Here is a 9,172-nt window from a genome sequence, read left to right on the forward strand (position 1 = left end):
AATTGGGTTTTTGTAACAAGATTGACGCTACATTGTTCTCTTTAGAATAGTAAAAGAGACTTTAGATTCTATTTACTTGACCTAATTTTTGAAAAAATGCAACGTTGCCGACTTTCGTGTATATTTTACTTTGTGAGTTGAATACTTACCAGTTTTGGTATATGGGCCAAGCTTAAGGCATTATTTATTCGTTCGTCATATGCCGTGCTGTGCTTTTGTTTTTGTTGTTGTTTTGATGATTTTTTTTTGTATAACTTAATCAAAATGAAAAATTCAACTATGGGTACCTGGTATTGATTTGTTGAATAGGGTTAGAAATGTATGAATTTATCATTTAAATTACTTTCTTTTGTTTAAAAATATATTTGTATTAAAATTATAAATACAGATTAAAAACATTATTATTAAAAGATGTAAACTTTTACATCTTCATTAAGATTATAAAGTTTAACTTGTTGTACCTAACGATCCACTCATTCAGCATACGAGAGGTTATGATTCCGATAAATACAATATAGAAATACTACTAATATCTATTTATAAAAACGAAACGTTTTTTGAAAATAAAAATGTTCAAGATTCAATTTGATATGTAATACCTTTGAGACTTACTGGATTGTGTTTAACAAATTATCAAGACAATCTAAATATCCAATAACTAATAACCCAATTACCTAAAACATAAATTCATGTATTAATAACTTTTTGAAATTATAGATACAACTTGCTCTAGCCCTGTGTTCTTACTGCTATTGAAAATGTCCTCAATATGTTATAAGACTTACTATTATGTTCATAATTACTTATCACAAAGCTGAGAAAAAAAACCAAAAACTAGGTATTCGTGGATCCCAAATTTTCCTACGCCCATATGGTGTCAGGGAATGGGAACACGAGACAGGCTCCACCAACGGTTGCCCCAAAGGCCCCTGTGCCTAAGGCACCAGAGGTGCAGTCTGACATTGTAGCCTTGTTTTTGAGCATTCAAGGTCAACTAACAGGACTGCAAAGTCAGATAAAGGAGCAAGGCAAAAGGGTAGATCATCTCTACACTTTGTTGCCTGGCCTGGCGCAATTTAGACCATAATGGGCGCGCTGCCGGAGCACGCCTAAAAGTCCTAGCTGCGAAAGTGAATTCACTGATAAGGATTGAACGAAGAGCCAACATGTTCCAATTGTTGAAAGACTACAGTCCCGATGTGTTTATGGCTAGCGAAACCAAGCTAAACCACAAACACAAATTGACTCATACAAAATACAATATCCTAAGAAGAGACCGGCCCGACTCCACTAAAGGGGGCATTAGTTATAAAGTCGTATACAATAATTAATTGCGAAAGCTCAAGGCGATAGAAATTTGGGTTGTATGTATCTCTCTCACTCATCGTATCCAAGCAGTGGCTTCTTTCTGGATCTTTTGCTGTACGACACCAGACTGACAGTTATAGACAAAGTGGGTAATCACCCTCGAAACTGCTTACAGACATTCGAGTACGACAGTGATCAGTGCGGACTAGCTACCGTAATGCATAATGGAACAGACAATACCAAAGTACAAAGAACTGGACCAAATGGACTCTTACAGAAACGCGACTATTGACCAACTACGTAGGCACAAGAGTAGCTTACTGACAAGACTCATAAACTTGTACAGAAGACTTAGAGACCCACATGACTTAAAGGTTAGGACACTAAAGTCATCAATAAAAAATGTCAATCTTTTGATTAAGGAAAACTACAGGTTATCAATTAACAAGTACTGGGACCGCAAGATCCGGTCAGTTAATTCGAGTGACCCTTGTATGTTCCCCAAAATCAACAAGATATTCAGGAAAAAAAAAACGATAATGACTTTCCGTGTCTTAAACTCCAAAGAACTGAAGAGAACAGAGACGTACTCATGACAGCGCAAATAGATCCAGAGGAAGCCATCTTTGACGATGACTTTTACATAATTGAAGAACCGAAGGAAAAAGTGGAGGCGGTAGGAGCTGCTTTCCAGCAAGTGTACAAGTTGAATGTTAGCATTCGCCCCAATCCCGACCTGGAAAACAGAGCCCTACTTAATCACTTTTACCTTCAAAATAATATCACGGAATGGTGATCTTAGAACAGCGGTCTCATGCGGTTCAATGACGATTCCTTCTCAAATTCCATAATCGCCGAGCAAACGGAAACAAGTCCCTTGTTAGTGACGAAAGTTGAGCTTCAGCTCATCTTAAATTCAATAAAAAATAAAAAGTCAGCAGGTGTCGACGGTATATCCAACGTTGTACTAAGACATTTACCGATGGAAGCAATTGACATTTACACCACACTCTTCAACAATGCACTGAATAATGCATATTTTCCAATTGATTGGAAGCCCGCCGTGGTTCATCCTCTCCCGAAAAAGGGAAAGGACAACTCCAACCCGTCAAATCTTCGATAAGTCTTCTTCCGAGCATCAGCAAAGTTTTCGAAAAGATCATTAATAATGCTCTGACTAAGTGGGCAGCGGACAACAAAATAATTCCGGATAATCAGTTCGGGTTCAAGGCGGATCATAGCACAATTCATGCTGCGTCTAAACTCGTTTTTGATATCCAATGGAATAAATCAAAACAACAATGCACGGGTGCTGTTCTGGTTGATTTGGAAAAGGCCTTAGACACCGTATGGTTAGAGGGTCTTTACCTAAAACTGAGCAGGCTTGGCATTATCAAGCCATTGTTGTATATACTTTATGATATGCTTAACGGTAGAAAGTTTTTTGTCAAAAGTGGCAATGTGACTTCTACCACAACATTCTCAATTAAAAATGGTCTTCAACAGGGAGCGGTGAATTCGCCGATTCTCTTCAGCATTTACACCAGCGATCTGATAGGTAGTCTTACAAAGGCAATTGCGTACGCCGACGATCTTATTGCGTACAGAACGGACCAATAGGTTGAGGTTATTAGAATTCTCTTGCAGTGTGATTTCGACAAGATTCAGCGATATTGCGACAACTGGAAACTGAAAATAAACGTTCAGAAGTTGGAGATAATTTTACTCCGGACTCCCTTGGCTAGGGCCACGAGGGATGGTTTGACCCCAGAGTAAAGGTAATTTGCTACATGGTCCTTGTTCACACAAATAAAGTCTTTAAAAACACAAAATAATTATGCTAATATATAATATTTTTATTGAATAAATTAAATGTACAACTGTTCACTTATGGATGACAAAGATGAGATAATTAAAAATAATGTATGGGAATTGATAAAGGCATCATTTCCCATAGTGTCAGCATTTATTTAAAATGTAGGTGTGATATTATGGTCGGGTGTTTTTGTGTTACTTAACATACTCCCCCCCTTTGAGGGATCTACCAAAGAATTGCCGATGAATCTTCCACTTCTTAATCTCATTGAGGGTTGGGTTTTTGTTGGTGCTTTCAAAGCCTCCTCTTGCTGCCCTTTATAATCAATCGGTAAAGGACAAAGGTTATGGATGGCTCTTTGGTATGTTCCTGTATCTGTTTTAACATGCGCTACACGCACTAAACCATCCGTTCCCTTCACGACTTCGATTACACGTCCAAGCTTCCATTTCATTGGAGGCTGGTGTGAATCCTTTAAAACAACCATTGTTCCAGGTTCCAAATTTTGGGACTGCGCCTTCCATTTCAACTTCTGTTGGAGAAGATGGAGATATTCGTTTGACCATCTTTGCCAAAAATGCTGTTGAATGTGCTGAACCTGACGAAATTTGTCTAAACTTGAGATTTTGTGATCAGAAATGTTAGGCTCTGGAAGAGAAGTTAATGGAGCGCCAATTAGAAAATGACCTGGAGTTAATGCCTGCAAGTCATTAGGATCGGAGGAGTTGGGTGTAAGTGGGCGTGAATTTAATATGGATTCGATTTGAACCACAACTGTTAAAAGCTCTTCATAAGTTAAAGAAGCTTCTCCTAAATATTTTAGTAATAATATTTTTGCGGATTTAACAGCGGCCTCCCAAAGTCCTCCAAAGTGAGGGGAGCGTGGTGGAATATGTTTCCAATTGATTCCCATTTTCAGACAATTTGAATTGATTGATGTTTGAGTTTCAGGTGAATCAAGAAACTCTTGGAAATCTTTCAATTGATTTCTTGCCCCAACAAAATTTGTGGCATTGTCACAGAATATGGTATGGCATACACCCCGTCTTCCTACAAACCGCTTCAAGCAGTTTATAAAGGCTTCAGTGGTAAGGTTGCTAACCACTTCAATATGCACAGCTTTGGTAGAAAAGCATACAAATACTGCAAGATAAGATTTGGTTGGAGTTTTTCCTCGGACTTTATAATGTGTCCGTATTGGGCCACAAAAATCTACTCCTGAGTAATGGAATGGTCGAGAAGGAACGATTCTTTCTTTAGGTAGGTTTCCCATTAACTGATCGATGGAACTGGGTTTGGCACGGAAACATTGCATACATTTAGAGAGTACCTTGCGTGTTTCTCTTCCTACACTTAAAATCCAAAACTGTTGCCTCGAGATAGATATAAGTGTTCTATGGGACACATGTAGATGTTTTTTGTGTAAATGCTCTAAAAGTAATGTTGTTACAATGTTATTTTTTGGGAGCAATATTTGATTCTTTGATTGGGAAGGAATTTCAGCATTCTTAAGCCTTCCGCCTACATGTATCAACATTGTTGATTTATCAAAGTATGGGCTTAGTGATAATATTTTGGAATTATTGTGGAGAGGTTTTCCTGCCTGAAGTGCTTTATATTCATCGGGGAAACCATGTATCTGTACGCTCCTCCACAAAAGAATTGTTCCCTTTTGGATGTCTTCTAAAGTTAAAGGACCAGTTCTTTTGTTTTCTTCGCACCGCGACTTAAAACTCATTACGAATCTACAACAATATGCAAAGATTTTTTGTAGCGTAATAAATGAATTTTTATGATTAACTGAAGAAAGTAAATCATATTGGACGGAAACAGTCAGCACCGTCTTATGCTTTCGACGCCCAGGAATTTGTTCTGGTATTAAATACTCCATTTTATTGCTTGACGTGTCAGTTTGTCTTAAAAAATCAGGACCATCAAACCATATGCTCGATCTGATAAGATCGCGCATTCCTAATCCACGCGATATAAGGTCTGCAGGATTTAATTCTCCTCTAACATAATTCCAATGATTCAAATCAGAACTCGATTGAATTTTAGATACACGATTTGCAATGTATGTCTCCCAAGTGTAGGACGGTGCCTTTATCCATGCTAAAACCGTTGTAGAATCTGTATAATAACTAACGGATGAAATTTTTTTAGATATTATTGGGAGTATTTTTTGTACCAAATCCACCAATAAAACAGCCGCCTGAAGTTCTAGTCGAGCTATGGTTGTAGCCTTTAAGGGAACGACACGAGACTTTGAACACAACAATTGAACAAAAACTTTTCCTTCATTGTCAATAGATTTAAAGTAAATGCATGCGCCATAGGCATTTTCACTGCTATCGGCGAATGCATGCAATTCTAATTTCGTTGTTGAATCTATTAAAACAAAGCGGGGTATATTAATTTCCTGCAAAGAAGAAAATTCTGACAAATAGTTTAACCACGTAGAAGCCTGCTGCGGAGGCAAGTTCTCATCCCAAGCAATTTTGGTTTTCCAAAGTTCTTGGAGAAATATTTTTCCCAATAATGTAACTGGCCCTATAAGCCCCAAAGGATCAAAGAATTTTGCCAAGTCAGCAAGAACGCTTCGCTTTGTTACCTGTACATTAGTGGGTGCTATATAATCGTAGCAAAATTTAAACGTGTCTTGGGTTGGGTCCCAAACTAAACCAAGTGTTTTAATTACCTCAGATTGATATATAGTCAACATTCTCTCTCGATTTTCAATAGGAATATTTTCAAGAATGCGTGGATCATTTGAGCAGAATTTTGTTAAATCAAAGTTTCCTTCTCTTAACAATTGTATGGTTTCATCAAGAAGAGACCTGGCTTCGTCAAGATTATCTGCCCCGGTAAGGCAGTCATCTACGTATATGTTTTTTGTTATGATTTTTGATGCATTAGGGTATATATGCTGAAAGTCGTTTGCTAGTTTAACTAAGCATCTAGTCGATAAATAGGAAGCTGAGGCCGTTCCATACGTAACTGTGTTCAGCTGGTATGTTCTTAGCGTGCTCATAGGATCTGATCTCCATAAAATAAGCTGATATGCTCTATCGTTTGGATGAATTAATATTTGACGATACATTTTGCTTATATCGCCGGTGAATACATATTTGTAAAGCCTAAAATTAGAAATTATTGAAAACAAGTCTGATTGAACAGTTGGGCCAACCATGAGGGTATCATTAAGAGAATACCCAGATGTCGTCTTTGCAGACGCATCGAAAACTACCCGGAGCTTTGTTGATGAACTCTCAGGTTTAAAAACGCAATGATGTGGAAGGACATAGTTCGATTTTGGTATGCACTTTTCGGGAAGCGGAGTCATATGACCTAGACGTTCATATTCCTCCATGAAACTTATATAGCTTTCTTTTAACTCTAAGTTCTTCCCAAGCTTCCTTTCCAATGAATAAAAACGCTTTTTTGCCATTTCTATTGAACTTCCTAATGTTTCATTTGGTACCCTTTTAAAGGGGAGTCGTACTATGTACTGACCACGACGTGTCCTTTCCACGTGCTTATTAAAGTGCTCTTCACACTTAAATTCTTCTTCACTGTACACTTTTGATTCACCTTCAACATTCTCAATTTCCCAAAAAGATCGAACTAATTTATCTAGAGAGCTCAGACTAGGTTTTGAGACTGAATGACAGAAAGAATTGTGATTAGAATCTATACTGCTTCCTGCTAAAACCCAACCTAACCTTGTATTTCTTAATAATGGAAGGTTGCTTGAAACTTTAAATTCTCCTGGTAAAATAAGTTCAAAAAATATTTCTGCTCCGATTAGAAGATCTATGCGGCGAGAATTAATCGAATTAGGATCAGCTAGAAGAATGTTGGATGGCAAGTTCCAATTTTGAATATTCAGAGGTGCAGCTGAAAGATAATCACTTATTTTTGGCATTATACTTGCCTCGATTGTCCTTTTGAAGGAGGAGGTTCTGGATTCCACTGAAATGTCTATAACATAATTAGCCTGACTTTCTTTGCCTCCGATTCCGCTAATTGGAATATCCTTTCTTCGTTTTGGGTAACCTAATTGTTGAGCTAAGGAGGTAGTAATAAAATTTAGCTGCGAACCTGAGTCCAACATAGCACGACAAGGGATACGCGTACCATTTGAGCATAGAATGTTTACAATTGCAGTGGCCAGATAAACCTCACGACCTCTCAATACGACTCCTAACGATGTATTTACAAATGACCCTGAAGGAGCCTCACCCACCCGACCAATTTGATTATCACACTTACCGGAAGCTGTGTTTTTTATGTCCTTCTTGGCCGGATAATGCAGTAAGGTGTTGTGTCTCCCGTAGCACTTTTTGCACCTGCTTTGCTGCTGACACGATGAAGAATGATGCCCTTGCAAACAGTTGGTGCATAATTGAAGTTTCCGTACTTTCTGATTGCGATCTTCAACTGAAAGAGAAATGAATTTTTTACAACTAAAGATTTTATGGCTATTCGATCTACAAAATTGGCAAGAAACTTCCCTAGAATTCTCAGTAGCTGTGGTTACAACTTTCTTCCTTTCTTCTGGTTTCACCGTCTCTAGGGCTTGGAATCTGCATTCCACAAATTGAAGGAGCTGTGTTAGCGTTGGACTGCTTCTCGGTGACTGCAATGATTCTTCGAATAGCATTCGGGTATCCTTGTCCATCCTGTCCAGCAAGAGGTGAACAACTACTGGATCCCATCCACTGGTGTCAAACCCGAGGTTATTTATGGCTTGTATGACCTCTTTAGTTGTATCATGAAGTCTTTTAAGACTTTTCACGTTGTCGGCGATGATGTTGTGTTGAAACAATCGATTTAACTGGGCACTTAACAACAATCTCTTATTGTTAAATCTGTCAACTAGTGTATTCCATGCCAACTCATAATTACTATCCGTTGCATGGAAATTTTGAATCAGATTATGGGCATCGCCGGTGACGTTGGTTTTCAGGAAGTAGAGTTTTTGTGCCGGAGCGATAGGTTGATTGTGTACCATTTGCTGGTACAAGTCGAAGAACTGAGGCCAATTGAGATAACTACCGTCGAATTTCGGAATCTCAATTTTGGGTAGCTTTATTGCGGTTGACTTCACTTGGGGCGGTTGGCTGGTGGTTTCGTTAATCAAACTGTTGTTGGGTAAACAGCTAATCCTCAAGTCCAATTCGTCCTGAAGCTCAAAATAACGCTCTATGTCGGCTACAGCTGCATCGTCACCAAGTCGTTTATATGCCGAGGTTATGTCTTCCCAGTTTGTAATGAGCGTTTTAGTTTTTTGATGAAACTGCTGCGGTGAAGTTTCTCTTAAACTCACTGGGCATTTGTTTAATGATGCTTGGAAGATTTTACCAAGCAGTCGAAATTTGTTTTCCATTGTCATCCTGTTAGCTTCAGAGGTGGGGTTTACTTTAAGACCTCCTGGGGTATTTAATTCTGATGTCACGGTGAAGTGTTGCCTTGAAGGCCCTGCTAGGGGCCTGACTGCGGTTGGTCCTAGATCCTCTTTTAGCTGCTTGCGCTGAGGATTGGCTGCTGTTGGTCCTAGATCCCCTTTTAGCTGCTTGGGCTGAGGGTTGACTGCTGTGGTCTCTAGATCCCCTATTGTCTGCTTGGGCTGAGGGTTGACTGCTGTGGTCTCTTCTTCAGCCTCATCAGATTTTTTTGACTCCGCATCACTAAACCTCTTGATGATATCATCTCTTGTTGACTCATACACCTTTTTTACCTCGTCATAATATTCTTTGGTGAAATATTCATGCTCTGTGGCTTGCGGATAATTATCCCTTATCTCGCTGTCCACGGCATCAAAAGATTCCCACAATTCATTCAGTTTGGCCCAACGTGCATTTAAATACTGCATCGTCTTTCTACCCGGGCCATCTTTTCTGTAGTTGCGGGCGAGATTGCAAATCTCCGTTCCTACCAACTCTTGATTGTTGGTTAATTCGTTAATGGAAGACATTTTAAACCTTTATTTATTTTAAATCCACTTTTTATTAGCACAATTATTGTTTGTTATTTTAATTTACTACA

This window comes from Eupeodes corollae, chromosome 1, assembly GCF_945859685.1.
Source record: "Eupeodes corollae chromosome 1, idEupCoro1.1, whole genome shotgun sequence".
NCBI classification, from domain to species: Eukaryota; Metazoa; Arthropoda; class Insecta; order Diptera; family Syrphidae; genus Eupeodes; species Eupeodes corollae.